Source organism: Equus caballus, chromosome 23 (genome assembly GCF_041296265.1).
Source record: "Equus caballus isolate H_3958 breed thoroughbred chromosome 23, TB-T2T, whole genome shotgun sequence".
NCBI lineage: Eukaryota > Metazoa > Chordata > Mammalia > Perissodactyla > Equidae > Equus > Equus caballus.
In genome coordinates, this window is record NC_091706.1 from 46,936,225 (window position 1) to 46,949,953 (window position 13,729).

Here is a 13,729-nt window from a genome sequence, read left to right on the forward strand (position 1 = left end):
AATTTTGGTTTCGTTTTCATGACCCTCTGAGCCACAATGATGGAGAACACCTACCTGATGATGTTAAACACACCCACCCAGCAGTTCTGTTTGTTATAATGCAGAAAAAGAGATACTATTTTTGTTTCATTTTGTTTTTGCATTGTGATACAAATGGGCTATGATGCCATCTGAGGACCTGGAAAATGCCTACGGGAAGTAGGTAACATGATCTACTTGCTTTCCAAAGCACCTGATAAAAAAGCATCTTATAACATCCTGCAGAGCTCTGTGCAATTCTTATTTTTGAAGGCTAGTCCACTGCCACTCTTCAAAAAAAAGTCTGAGATAAAACCAGATAAAGGAAATAACAAAGGCTAATTCTGCCATCTTAACATGTTTAGAATTCTCACTGTCTACCAACGATGTAGCTGTTTCAAATTCTTCCATTAGTTCCCAGGAAAGTAATTTAATCTCTCTGTGATCGAATCTAGCTATATTATTCTCTCTGTCATAGAGACACTCTCTGTAGTCATTGTTTCCTAGGAGAATCAAGTATTGTCTGAATGCTATTTTGAAATCCTTAGGAAAAAAGTCATTTTGTTTTCAAATCAACTTCAAATTCTGTTTAATTCCTAGAATCCTTATTTTGATTACTTTTGATCCACAATTATACCAATATTTTGGAAGCACCTAATACATTCCAGACACTATCTAATCTCTTGGGTTTCAAATAGCTTGTGGTCTAGAGGGGGAGACAGGAGCATAAAAATTATGGTCAACTTTTACTGAGTGCTTACTATGTTCCAGGTTGTGCTCTAGACATTTTATATGTAGTAACACATTCAAATCTTAAAAGAACCCTATGAGAGAGGTAACGTTATTTGTCCTCTCTTTAAGAAAGGAAACCAAGGCACAGAGAGGTTAAACTCTTGCCCCAAATCACATGCTGCCTCATTTTTAAAGTAGTGTTTGGAAAATATATGACTGCTTCATGCTATAATCCACTGAGTTCAGTATCCTCAGTACACAGTTAATAAATGAAAGCCTGCTGGATGAAAAAGGGAAGGAGAGCACAGTAGCAGATTAAGTCCCGACATCATGCCCACATCTCAGGGTTTCTGAGAACTCTCGTTTGGGTGATGGATAACATCTTGTAGTAACAATGCGGTGTCTCTATGTAGTGCCCCTCATCCATATTTCAACTTAGTTTCAGGAAAATTTGTTTTAAGTTGTTTCAAGCTTAAATGAATTCATATTTCTAAAGTGCTTAGGGGAGCACATGGTATATGGTAAACTTTTGTTAAATGAAGAAAATAAATGAACTTAATTGGAGGTTATATGATAATTGAAAATACTTAAAAGAAGAGTTGTAACATGGGTGGCACTGTAAAGAACTGAGAGAGAAAATGATGCTGCGTAGAAGATGTAACCCTGGTAGCAAGAAAGACTTCTCTTAAGTCAGTAAGAGCTTCGTCAACAACACAGGGGTGACAGGGCTAGATTGGTGGTCAAAGGAACCGGTAAATATTAAAGCACGGCTGTGACATGGTCAGATCCATGTTTTATTGAGCAAGGTAATTTCTGTAATAATGCAAAGGTTGAAAAAAGAGGTTATACAGTTGTGGCAGAAAGGCCGATTTAGACTCTACTGCAAAATCCAGGCAAGGGATGCTGCTGCTGCTGCTGAGGTGGCAATGGGATTGGAGATGGGAGAAACCAGAAAGAATTTCGGAAATAGAACCCACAGAGCATTAGCTGTGACTGTATGATGAAATATGGTCCCTAACAATGTGAGGAAATATGGTTCCTGATCGTGAGAGGAGAGGGGATGAGTCCTTGGTTTGGGGCAAGGATGACTAGCATATCATGACATTCAGTAAGAGGAAGATATTTGGAAGGCAAGATGTTGAGTTAGTTTTAGGCACATTGAGTTTAAAGGACCTAACATCCAAGGTAGCAGGTAATGGGCAGTTAAAGGCACGGTCCGCTTCCTGAAGAAATAGATTTTGGAGCCATGTATATGAGAGTCAAGTATTTTAAGAGATGGGAATATATGGGAACACCAAGAGAAAACAGAGATGGAGAGAAAAGGACAGAACTTGGGAAACTCAGGGAAAATCCAATGGGGCCAGTTGAAAGATTTCAGACAATGAAAAAAGCCTGGTCAATTTTCTAAAAACAGAATCAAAAGGCTTTTCTTAACTCAGAAGTACTGTTCCTCCATAATTTCTTCCTGTAGCTTCTAATCCATCATCAGAGCTCATCTACATTTTGAAACCATCAACCAATTCATGATAATGTTGGTCTTGAAACTTCGCAAGCTTAAAGAAATCTTGGCACTGTCAAGCTTTTGAAACATAACTCAGTACCTCAACTCTATAGAGGTCACTCAGAACATTCTCCTGCCTGAAAGCTGTGAGTGCTATCAATCACTGATTAAAAATGCCATCTCTTGCAAAGGCTTGCTCAGCAGAGGGGCTGAGCACAGTCTTGATGAGGAGAGAAAATGAATCCTAATTATTGCCTTTGTTCTCTTCAAGTTGGTTTGAAGAAACACAGAAAGACTACCTTCTGTTGACTTACCTCTCCTTACTCAGCTCTTCCAGGAGGGTAGTTAGGCAAGGTATTTGTAGCATCACCAGAGGGCGCAGCACAATTCCCTCACCAGTGATTATCATTGAAAAGTGTATTCAACCTTCCAAGGCACAACATTTAAAAATAAAATAATAAAACTGCAGTCTCTGTGTAATTCATTTATAATGGGCCGAATTGAAAAAGTGTTAATTGGAATATGATAGCCAATAAAATTGTAATAAAATGAGATGCCCTACCAGAGTTTATTTTATTTTTCCTTTTATCCTCACTAAAAGAAGCAACCATGTGTTCTGGGTTAAGGCCACCACTTGGGAGCAGATATCAAGTGACCCTTCTTAGTTTTGTAAGTATAAGAGAAGCAGGTGGTTGGCCCTGGGAAAAGATGTATGTGACCTTTTGTTTGACTTAGTAAATAAGCCATTCTTCCCGGTATACAATCTGCCGGGGAGGAAAACAGGTAAATGTGAATAAGGAGAGAGGCCCAACGAACCCCACGTCTCATCTTCTTGAGATTGAGATTATAAAGATCTATGGAACAGACTTGGGTGGCCCTTTCTCAGGGCTCTGAGATAAAGTTAGCCTCAGATAACGCTTCTCAACTGGGGTTGATTTTGTCCCCTAGGAGATATTTGGCAGTAGTGTCTGGAGACATTTTTGGTTATCACAGCTGGGATGGTAGTGCCACTGGCATCTAGGGAGTAAAGGCCAGCGATTTTGCTAAAAATTCTTCAAATCACAAGACAGTCCCCCAAATAGAGAATTATCTCACCCCAAAGGTCAATAGTGCTGTGGTTGGAAACCCTGCCTTTGAGGTAGAGAGACAGAGCTGATGGCCTACTCCTCACATTGTCAGGAGACAGAGGGGAGATTGCTGGCTTTGGTCCACAAGTGGCATTCTCTGAAGCCAATTTTGTCCCAGTTCTTTGTGGCTGACCAGTGCCTTAAGAAGCAGCACTTTTGGGAATGGAAACAAATGGCAACTAAGGGCTGTCACAGTTGTATGTTGCTGAGTGAGAAAAGACCAGAGGGATTATACTTCCTCTGTGCTCTGCACACAACCTTTGACGATAACTTTGAATCTTTACCGTGAGACCTAAACTTTCTCTTTTGGAATTACCTTGTCCCCTTTGAAAGTTGCTAGGTGACAGAACTGGCAATTCCGGATCTTAGCCAGTTGCTGGAGACTCTCATTCACTGAAGATAATGATAGAAAGTAGGGCTGATCTAATATCAAATAATAGGAGGCAAGACCCTACCTGAGAACCTTAAAGGAGCCACTTTGCTTCAGGCACTGCCAATGAGGCCACCTCTGTTTAGCAACCACTTCCCCTCTATTGCCCTGAGCTCACCAAGAGAAGACTGAAGCAGCCTGGAGTCTCTTGCTGCCTCTCATCCTACTCCTCCACACCCCCACGCCCAAGCACCAACCCCGGTGAACATACAGAAGGGAAAAGGTGAGGTCTACCACGTGCCTGTGCAGACCCATATGTTATATCCCATGACCTGAGCAGGGCATGTTCTCTTTTCCCCCACAGTATAAGGAAGGCTAGGACAATTGCAGGGGGCATGACTTATCCTCTACCTCCACATGGATAAAAAACAGAAAATGAGTTCTTAAGGTATTAGAGCCAAAAGTGACTGTAGAGAACATTTGGCCCAGTGTTTCCCAGGGTGGTACATTTACCCCTGGTGGTATAAAGATTTCACGTGGTACATGGATATGACTTTAAATAATGTTAAATCCATAGTAAGAGAGTTAATACATTTCAATTCTGTTTCAGTCCTTCCAATTATGATTGGGTGCCATAATATTGAGTGGTGATAGAGAGGCTAAAAGCAAAAGCTCTGGGATTGGGTTTAAATTCTGACTCTGCAACTTATAAACTGACTCTGTGACCCAATCTTGACCAAGGAAAAGCAAGTAGAAGACTTGTGGGGAGTTTTTGGAGAGATTTTTCAACCCTGAAGCTTGTACTTTTACCCTGTCTTTTATATTACTGTACTGACCAAACAAACTCTACGAGGGCAGGGGGACCCCACCTTGTCCTCCACAGTCCAGGTCTAGGCATGCCTAACAGTGCTGCCATCCATAGGCACTTGATACCTGTTTGCTGAATGAACAAGTAAAAGAGTCATATGAACAACTGACCAATGATCTTTTTTTACTTACATGATGGTTTTACAGTGTATGGAATGATGGTTTTACAGTGTATGGATTTGCCCCCAGACTTAATGTTACATCACAGAGTAAACTCAGTCCTATCTTCCCCCAATTTTTGATTTCTAATAGATTTCTTGAGGTATAATTGACATAATGTAATCTGCACATATTTAAAGGGTAAAAGTTGATCAGCCTTGACAGGTGTGTACACCTGGGAAATCACCACAATCAAGATAATGAATGTATTCATCATCCCAAAAGTTTTCTTGCTCCCCTTTGTAATCCTTCCCTCTGTCTCTCTACCTCTCCTCCCCAAGAACCACTCATCTGCTGTCACTACAGAAGAATTTGCATTTTTTAGAGTTTTATAGAAATGGAATAAAAAACATGGGTTCTTTTTATCAGGCTTCTTTCACTCATGATAATTATTTAAAGATTTATTTGTGTTGTTGCATGTATCAGTAGTTTGTTCCTTTTGGCATTCCATTGTATAGTGTAGGGGGTGAAGACATTTCCTCTACCCACTGTGGGTTCTTCTGGCCGGAGAACAAATTAAATTCGCATGAGACAGAATAACAGGAGAAAATTAAACAAAGCTTTATAACATGTATACATGGGAGAGGCTCAGGCAAGCTGAGCCACTAGCCAAAATGGCTGAAGCCACCACTTTAAATATCCTCCTCAGCTAAAGACAAAGGAGGATGTTGGCAGTGGGGGGAGTCAGTTACAGGAGGTTACCAGACAAGTACAGTAAACAAGATGCAGATTTAAGTCCTTGCCTTTGGAGTTGATTAAGAGTTTCTAGAGATAAGTTCATTCCCCCTTCTTCTTGGTACAGAGAGGGAGACACCTTTACAGTTGGAGAGTTCCTTTACAGTGTAAATGTCTCTTAACAAAGGGTAAGTAAATTCTACTTTTCAGAGTTGTTTTCCTGTCTTCAGTTTTTAAAAGTAACCAACCCAAAATAATCCTCATGCCAAAGAGACATATCTTGGCATGGCCAATTCCAGTCCCCCACAATGGACATACCATAATTTTTTTATTCATATTTAGGGTTTGAGTTTTTACCAGTTTGGGGCCATTATAAATAAAGCTGCTATGAATATTGATGGATACATCTTTGTATGGATGTATACTTTCTTTTCTCTTGGGTGAATACTTAGTAGACGAATGGCTGGATAATGTAGTAGGTACATGTTTAACTTCCTAGAAAATACCAAATGTTTCCCCATGTGGCTGTCTCATGTTCATTCCACCAGCAGTGCTTGAGAGTTCCACTTGCTCCAAATCGTTGACAACACTTGATGTGGTCAGATATTTTAATGTACCACATTCTAATAAGCATGTAATGCTATCTCATGTTGGTTTTAATTTGCATTTCTATAATGACTAATAATGTTAAGCATCTTGTCATGTGCTTATTTACCACCTGCATATTCTCTCTGGTGAAGTATCTGTTCCAATCTCTTGCCATCTCTTTTGGGGGCTGTTTTTTTTATTATTGAGTTTGTAGTGTTCTTTATATATTCTGTATATAAGACCTTTATAACTTACATGCTTTGTAAATATGTTCTCCCAGTCTGTGACATGCCTTTTTTTAAAAAAAAAAAGATTTTATTTTTTCCTTTTTCTCCCCAAAGCCCCCCGGTACATAGTTGTATATTTTTCATTGTAGGTCCTTCTAGTTGTGGTATGTGAGATGCTGCCTCAGCATGGTTTGATGAGCAGTGCCATGTCCATGCCCAGGATTTGAACCAACGAAACACTGGGCCACCTGCAGCGGAGCGCACGAACTTAACCACTGGGTCACGGGGCCAGCCCCCTGTGACATGCCTTTTTATTCTTTTATTATATTTTTTGAAGAGAAGTAGTTTTTAATTTTGATCAAGTCCACATTATTACATTTTTCTTTGATGGAGCATACTTTTGGTGTCATATCTAAGAAATCTTTGCCAAATCTGTGGTCGCAAAGATTTTCTCCTATGTTTTCTACCAGAATTTTTATAGTTTTAGATTTAAAATGTGGTATGTGATCCACTCAATTTAATTTTTTGTATGATGTGAGGTGTGGCTCAAAGTTCTTTTTTTTGGCTTATGGATGTCCACCTCTTCCAGTATCATTTTTTGAAAAGACTATTCTTCCCCTACTGTGTGGCCTTTGCAACTTTGCAAACACACACACACACACACACACACACACACACTCAAACCAGTTGTCTATATATGTTGCTTTATTTTTGAACACTCTACTTGTCAAACTTGTTGCAAATATCATATTGTCTTTATTACTATAATTTCACAATACGTCTTGAAGTTAAGGCATGTAAATCTTCCGACTTTGTTCTTTTTAAAAGTTATCTTGTCACTGTATGATTTCACTCATATGTGGAAGATAAACAAACACATGGACAAAGAGAACTATTTAGTAGTTACCGGGGGGAGAGGGTGGGCACAAATGGTAACGGGGCACGCCTATATAGTGACTGACAAATAATAACGTACAACTGAAATTTCATAATGTAAACTAGCACAACTGCAATTAAAAAAAAAGTTGTTTGGAGGCTGGTCTGGTGGCACAGCCATTAAGTTCACAGGTTCTCCTTTGGTGGCCTGGGGGTTCGGACCCTGGGTGTGGACCTATGCACAGCTTGTTAAGCCATGCTGTGGCAGGTGTCCCACGTATAAAGTAGAGGAAGATGGGCACAGATGTTAGCTCAGGGCCAGTCTTCCTCAGCAAAAAGAGGAGGATTGGCAGCAGATGTTAGCTCAGGGCTAATCTTCCTCAAAAAAAAAAAAAGTTGTTTTGTTTATGCCAGGACCTTTTCCTTTCTATATGAATTTAGAATCAGCTTGTTGATTTCTCCAAAAAAAGCCTGCTATGGTTTTGATTGGGATTGTGCAGGATCTACAGATCAATTTGAAGTATGAGGAAACTGGTGACTTGCCTAAGGTCATCTACGAAAAGGAAATCACTGTGTGGGGCTGGACTGGTGGCATAGTAGTTAAGTTTGCACACTCTGCTTCAGTGGCCCAGGGTTTGCGGATTCAGATCCTGAGTGCAGACCTGCATAGTGCTCATTAAGCCATGCTGTGGCAGCATCCCTCATACAAAATGCAGGAAGATGGGCACAGGTGTTAGCTCACCAACAATCTTCTTAAGTAAAAAGAGGAGGATTGGCAATGGATGTTATCTCAGGGCCAATCTTCCTCACCAAAAAAAAAAAAAAAAGAGGAAATCACTGTAATCCTTCCCTTTGATGGTCATAATGGGGACTGTATGAATAAATTTATCTAAAGCACTTAGAACAATGTGTGGCATATGGTCAGGTCTCAATAAAGGATAAATAAAATAAAGCCTTCCTTAAGCCTTCAAAGACAAACTCCATTACCTAAACAATAAGCCCCAAAGCCAGAACATTTCATCTAAGATACATTATCCCCTGGATGTTATCTTCCTTTCCAGACTCACTTAGCATCACTTCATACATTGAACCTTGTCTCCTGTTCATACCAAACTACTAGCTATTCCCCAAACATTCCATGCTAATTTTGACCTCTATTCCTTTGTCTACATACTGTCTCCATTTCCTAGAAATAGTGCTTTTCTCATTCTTCAATTCAACTCACTCTTCCAGACTCACAACAAATATCATCTCCCCTGTGGATCTGTCCTAAGACACTGTAGTCCGAGTTTACTGTTTCTCTGAGCAACAATAACATATACATTGCTTTATAATGATATATTTGCATTCCTGTCACTTCCCTATACCTATTTCCCACCAGAGAGTGTATTTTCAGAGTAGAATTAAGTATTATTTTCACAGTCTTTGTGCCTAACACAAGATCTAGTACATAGTATATACCTAATGAATATGTACTGAATAATTTATAAAATTTCATCCCATATAGGGTACAATTGAAATCTAGCTTTGATAAACATTCATATTGCTATTTGTATTGGCACTGCCAATTTTTTTTTTTTTAATAAAAGCAAGAACATTTCTATTTTGGTACTATGCTTGATTTTTGTTTTGTTTTTACCATTGAAGTTTGAGCTTGAGGGGTAGTACTTTGAGATAATAAAAGCTCCTGATTTTTGCCCAGTAGAAAAACAAAAACAAGATAAAACTGTAAAAGTGCCTGGCACAAAGCTAGAAGGGAATTCCTTGTTGCTGCTGTCTTGGCTCCAGCTAACATGGGGGTATAGACAGGAGGCAGTGAGCAGTAGCTTGTCCTAAGGCGTTGCCAAAGAAGCCGGTACCAAGAGAATGGGCTCCTTGTTACAGTGATGCTAAGGGATATGAGTGAAACTGAAAGGAGGCACTCAAGTAATTCCCTGTGCAACCTCAAAGGGCTACCACAATTCCCCTGCGTTTAAGAGGACCCCCGCATCCAGGAAAAAGGATTCCAGCCTGTGGAAACAACCCGCAGCCAAAGGCCGGAGTCTCCCCATGGGAGGGCTCAGCAGGAAATGCCTCTTTGCCTTACAGTGGAGTTCAACACTTCAAGTTCCCAGAGATATGTGTTTGTGGTTTACATAAAGGTGGGGAAATTCTACTTTGGACCCACACCTTAAATAATTAGCTTTCCCAGTGGTAAATTTCGTAATTAGACCAATATGTTTACCGTGAAGTGTATGGCATATATATTTGACAAGAGAAATTTTCCATAATTCAGGTCTAGAAAAATTATCCTTAATCCAGATGTGAGAGAAAATAAATTGAGAACATAAAATATTTTAAGTCTAGTCCCACGATAGGCCAAACCCAATATTATGGTGAGCCAGGGCCCCTCTTTGGAGCAAAGTACTTTCCTACACGAAGTAAATAACTTCTTCCTAAGCTTGAAATGTTACTCTCCAGAGAGTATTTTAGTTGCTTGGAGTTTCTGTACGATTGAGATAGTTTAGTAAGTTTGAGCCGAATTTTGTTTCTTTTTCCATCTCCCAGGCTCTAGTCTAATGGTTAGCCAATGCTTTTTTCTTTTTTTTTCAAATACCAAATCTTGTTCAATTTGATTCTTCACAAAGGATGCAAATTATTTCATTGAAACAAACAAACAAACGAAAGGTAATGTTTTACAAGATAGTTGCAAGTTAGGGGGGAAAGCACCCAAACTTTAAAGGAGATATTATAAACAGGAATCATTGCAAATATTCTAACACTTTGGAAATTTGGGTTTATTTCCACCTGCTGCATCTCATTGGGAGACAGACCAAGTGAATAGCTTCCTGGAGCATGAAAAAAAGGCTGTGCTAGAAATCTCCCATGGGAGGGAACATTTGTCAACCTCCAAAGAAAGCATTATCCACTCATTTGCTTATGCTGTTTTGCTAAGGAATATACAAAGTGAGTGAAGAGTTTGCAACCAGAAACTTCATATTTGTGTGATAAATTATGAAATTAATGATTTATGTCAAGTTAAAATATAGATTTTTATGTATTTAGTCTGTGAATGGAATGGAAGGAAACTAAAAAGTTGAGCATACAGATACTTCATCATGTTTCCTCAAATATAAATAACATGGTAAACCCAAAAAAGCCAGCATTCTTTTTTCCCCAATAATAAAAATTATTCAAACTGATATGTTTTCATACTTGTAATAGTTTTCAAATTTGAAGGTCACTAAATTTGTGCCTTATCCAAGGCATATTAATCACATTCATTTATTCAAATCTTTTTCATTCTTTTGTCTGCTCTGTTTGTCAGTTATTGGGAAATGTGTCAAAGTCTTGAAATAGTATTGTAGATTGATCAACCATTTGGTACAATTTTGTCAATTTTGCTTTATATATTTGGAGCTTACATTATCAGATGCATACAAGTTCAGAATTATTACACTTTCCTATGAATGAATAACAGCTGACTCTTACAAAGAACTTACTACGTGATATGCATAATCTAAGTATGGTACATACATTAACATTTTTTAGTCCTCACTCTAAGAGGGAGATATTATTATCAGTTTAAGTTTGGAGAGCTTAAATAACTTACCCAAGATCACACATCAGTACATGGCAATGTCAGGATCTGTACCTAGATATATGGCTACTAAAATTGGGCTTTTAATCAATATAAAGTACTATCTATCTTCTGTTATCATTTAGTGGGCCTCTTTATCACTAAGAATGACTTTCACCACAGTTCATATTCTCTGATATTACTATAGCCACGTAAAAGAAGTCCAGAATTTGGCAGGCCACGGCTGGTAAGGGAATTACATAGGCATCCTGAATCAGATCTTTTTTATCCTTCTGTTCCACTGCGTGCTACCTCAAGGAAAACTCATAGTCTAAAATAGCTGCTGAAACTCCAGCCAACACAAATATATTGCATCTCTAAAGGAAGAGAGGCAGAAGGGCAAAATATGCTCATCTATCTAAAACTGTGCTCTCTAATACAATAACCACCAGCTACATGTGGCTATTGAGCATTTGAAATGTGGCTTGTCTGAACTGAGATGTGCAGAACGTGTAAAATACACACCCAAATCTGAAGACTTCATATTTTAAAAAAGCATGTAAATTATCTCATTAATAATTTGTTATATTGATTTTGTGTTGAAATGATAACATTTTGGATCTACGGGGTTAGATAAAGTTTATTATGAAAATTAATTTCAGCTGTTTCTTCTTACATTTTGAATGTAGCTACCAAAAACATTTAAATTATATACGTGGCTCTCACGTGTGGCCTACGTTATATTTCTATCAAACATCCTGATTTAAAGAGCTTCCTCGGAATTCCCACTCAACAACTTCTGCTTACATTTTACTGACAAGAATTTAGCCCCCTGGATAACTGGTAAGGAAGATTGTAGAATGTAGTCTTCTGACTAAACCGATTACCTTTTCCAACTATTATTTAAGGAGCATTGGAGAATTGAGACCTGGGGAGACAACTGGTGGACTTTCCCCCTTAAGACAATGCCTCCTTTTCAAGAAACTACCAATTGTTTTCACAGTGGCTGTACCACTGGACATTCCCACATCCTCACAGCCCTTGGTGTTTGATTTTAGCCATTCTAAAAGATACGCAGTGGTATCTCATAGTTTTGAGTTTGATTTCCCTTATGACTAATGATGTTGGGCATCTTTTCATATGCATATTCAACATCTATATCACTTCTTTGGTAAAGTGTCTTTTAAAATATTTGCTCATTTTTTAAATTATTTTTTTCTTGTTATTTAGTTATAACGATTCTTTAAATATTCCAAATACAGGTCTTCATAAGATAAGTGCTTTGTGCATGTTATCTCCGAGTCTGTGACTTGTCCATTAATTTTCTTAACAGTGTCTTTCGTATTTTTGATGAAGCTTAATATATCAATATTTTGATTTAATAGTTTGTGCTTTTTATGTCCTTTCTAAGAAATCTTTGCCTAACTTCCAATCACAAAGATGTCCTCCTGTATTTTTTAATAGTATTTTTTTGGTTTTGGTACTCACATTTAGGTCTATGTTTTTTGAGTTAATTTTTTTACATGATGTGCAGTAAGGAATCACAGACCATTGGTGCATCTCATCTCCTTAAGTCTAAAATGTTATGGAGGATTTCTTCTGTTCCCAGAGGCTCCCTAGAGAGAAAGGGAAAGAAAAGATGGGGAGGAAAAGCTGAACAACTGAGTGTTTACCTCAAAAGGCTGATTTAAATTGGAAAAGTCTCAAGCAAAACTTAAATCAAAAGTGACTAGTTACTTGATTGGGAAAATTTAAACTTTTCAAAACTAGATAGAAATAGGAGCATATGAACAAGTTAGTTACAGAAAATGAAATTACCTTTCTATATATTTATGTTATAGGGCATAAATTTTAAACTGCTACAATTGAATCAATGTGTAAATAATAATAACTATATCTGTTTATGAGTCTTCAATATTATACATCTTTTAATAAGAATTTAAGGAGGAAATGCTACTTTTCTTATTAACATTAAAAATAACATAAAACCCAAAACTCTTGATTTTGACTTCTCCTGGTGAGGAAGAGAGATAGACAACATATTTCTAAGATTGATTTGTCTTTCCATCCACTGTTTCCACCATCATATTGGCCACCAAAGGGAAAAACTCTCCCCTTAACACTGGACAGATGACCATTCCTTTGTTTACCCATAGCTTATCTAACACAGGGCTGTAACATTCAATGTAACTTTCCAAAAGCCTTGAAGATAACAAAAGGAAATTAATAGCAGAATCTAGGCAATCTGGGATACAAAATAGGGCTAATTTGCTGAAGCCAGCTGTCCACTATATAGGCTCTTTCCCCGTTGGGCTCTTGATGTTACAGATATCCTTTTAAAACCGCCTAAGTAAGAATTCCTTCTTGGATATTCAGACTCATTAGAATGGAGAACAAGAGAAAATGGCTAAGCTTTTTTCTTCCATTTCCATAGGTTTTGCCCCCTCATATCTAGTTCTGGCTTGAGAGTCCATCCCTTCCATCAGTTACTGAGGCTGAGAATGACCTCACTCTTTAGGAAACTGAAACTATCTCAGCAAAGGAATGTTCCTCTTGATAACCATAAGTTAATAAAGTAGTTTAAATATTCCTAAAGAGGGAATTGTCTCTTCACACTGATGGTGGACAAACATTGCTTGGGGAATGAGAAGATTTGCAAGACCTAGTTCTTGTCCTCAAGGAATTTACAATCTAGTCAGGGTTATGAGGTCCACAAGCCAAATAAACCAATACTCCAAAGTAAATGATATATTATTTCATAGCACTTCAGAAAAAGTAGAGGAGGATGCTTGGGCTTAACTTTGACATTGAGACATCAAATTGAAGGAAGGACATTCCAAGCAGGGACATTGTGTAAATAAAGGTGAAGGCACAGAAACATGAGAGATTCTAAAGAATACCTCATAGCAAGTTTGGTTACAGAAGTAAGTAGACGTAAAATTAGGACAGAGAAAAGATATATTAGAGTTTGAATCTCCTCCTTTAGGAAGCAGGGTGCCAGATACAAATTCTGAGCAGGGTGAATTCATG

The 13,729-nt window shown here is 38.1% G+C and overlaps 2 long non-coding RNA genes across 3 annotated transcripts in view; both read right to left on the reverse strand.

The window, feature by feature from the left end:
• LOC138920420 (uncharacterized) overlaps nt 1–12,320 on the reverse strand; it is a 29,696-nt gene extending 17,376 nt beyond the window's left edge. For both annotated transcript variants that reach the window (XR_011431573.1, XR_011431572.1), the window contains exon 1: nt 12,188–12,320. This is a non-coding gene — a long non-coding RNA (uncharacterized lncRNA). The remainder of the gene's footprint in view (nt 1–12,187) is intronic.
• LOC111770175 (uncharacterized) overlaps nt 1–13,729 on the reverse strand; it is a 354,326-nt gene that overhangs the window by 60,843 nt on the left and 279,754 nt on the right. The gene's annotated exons all lie outside the window — the stretch shown is intronic.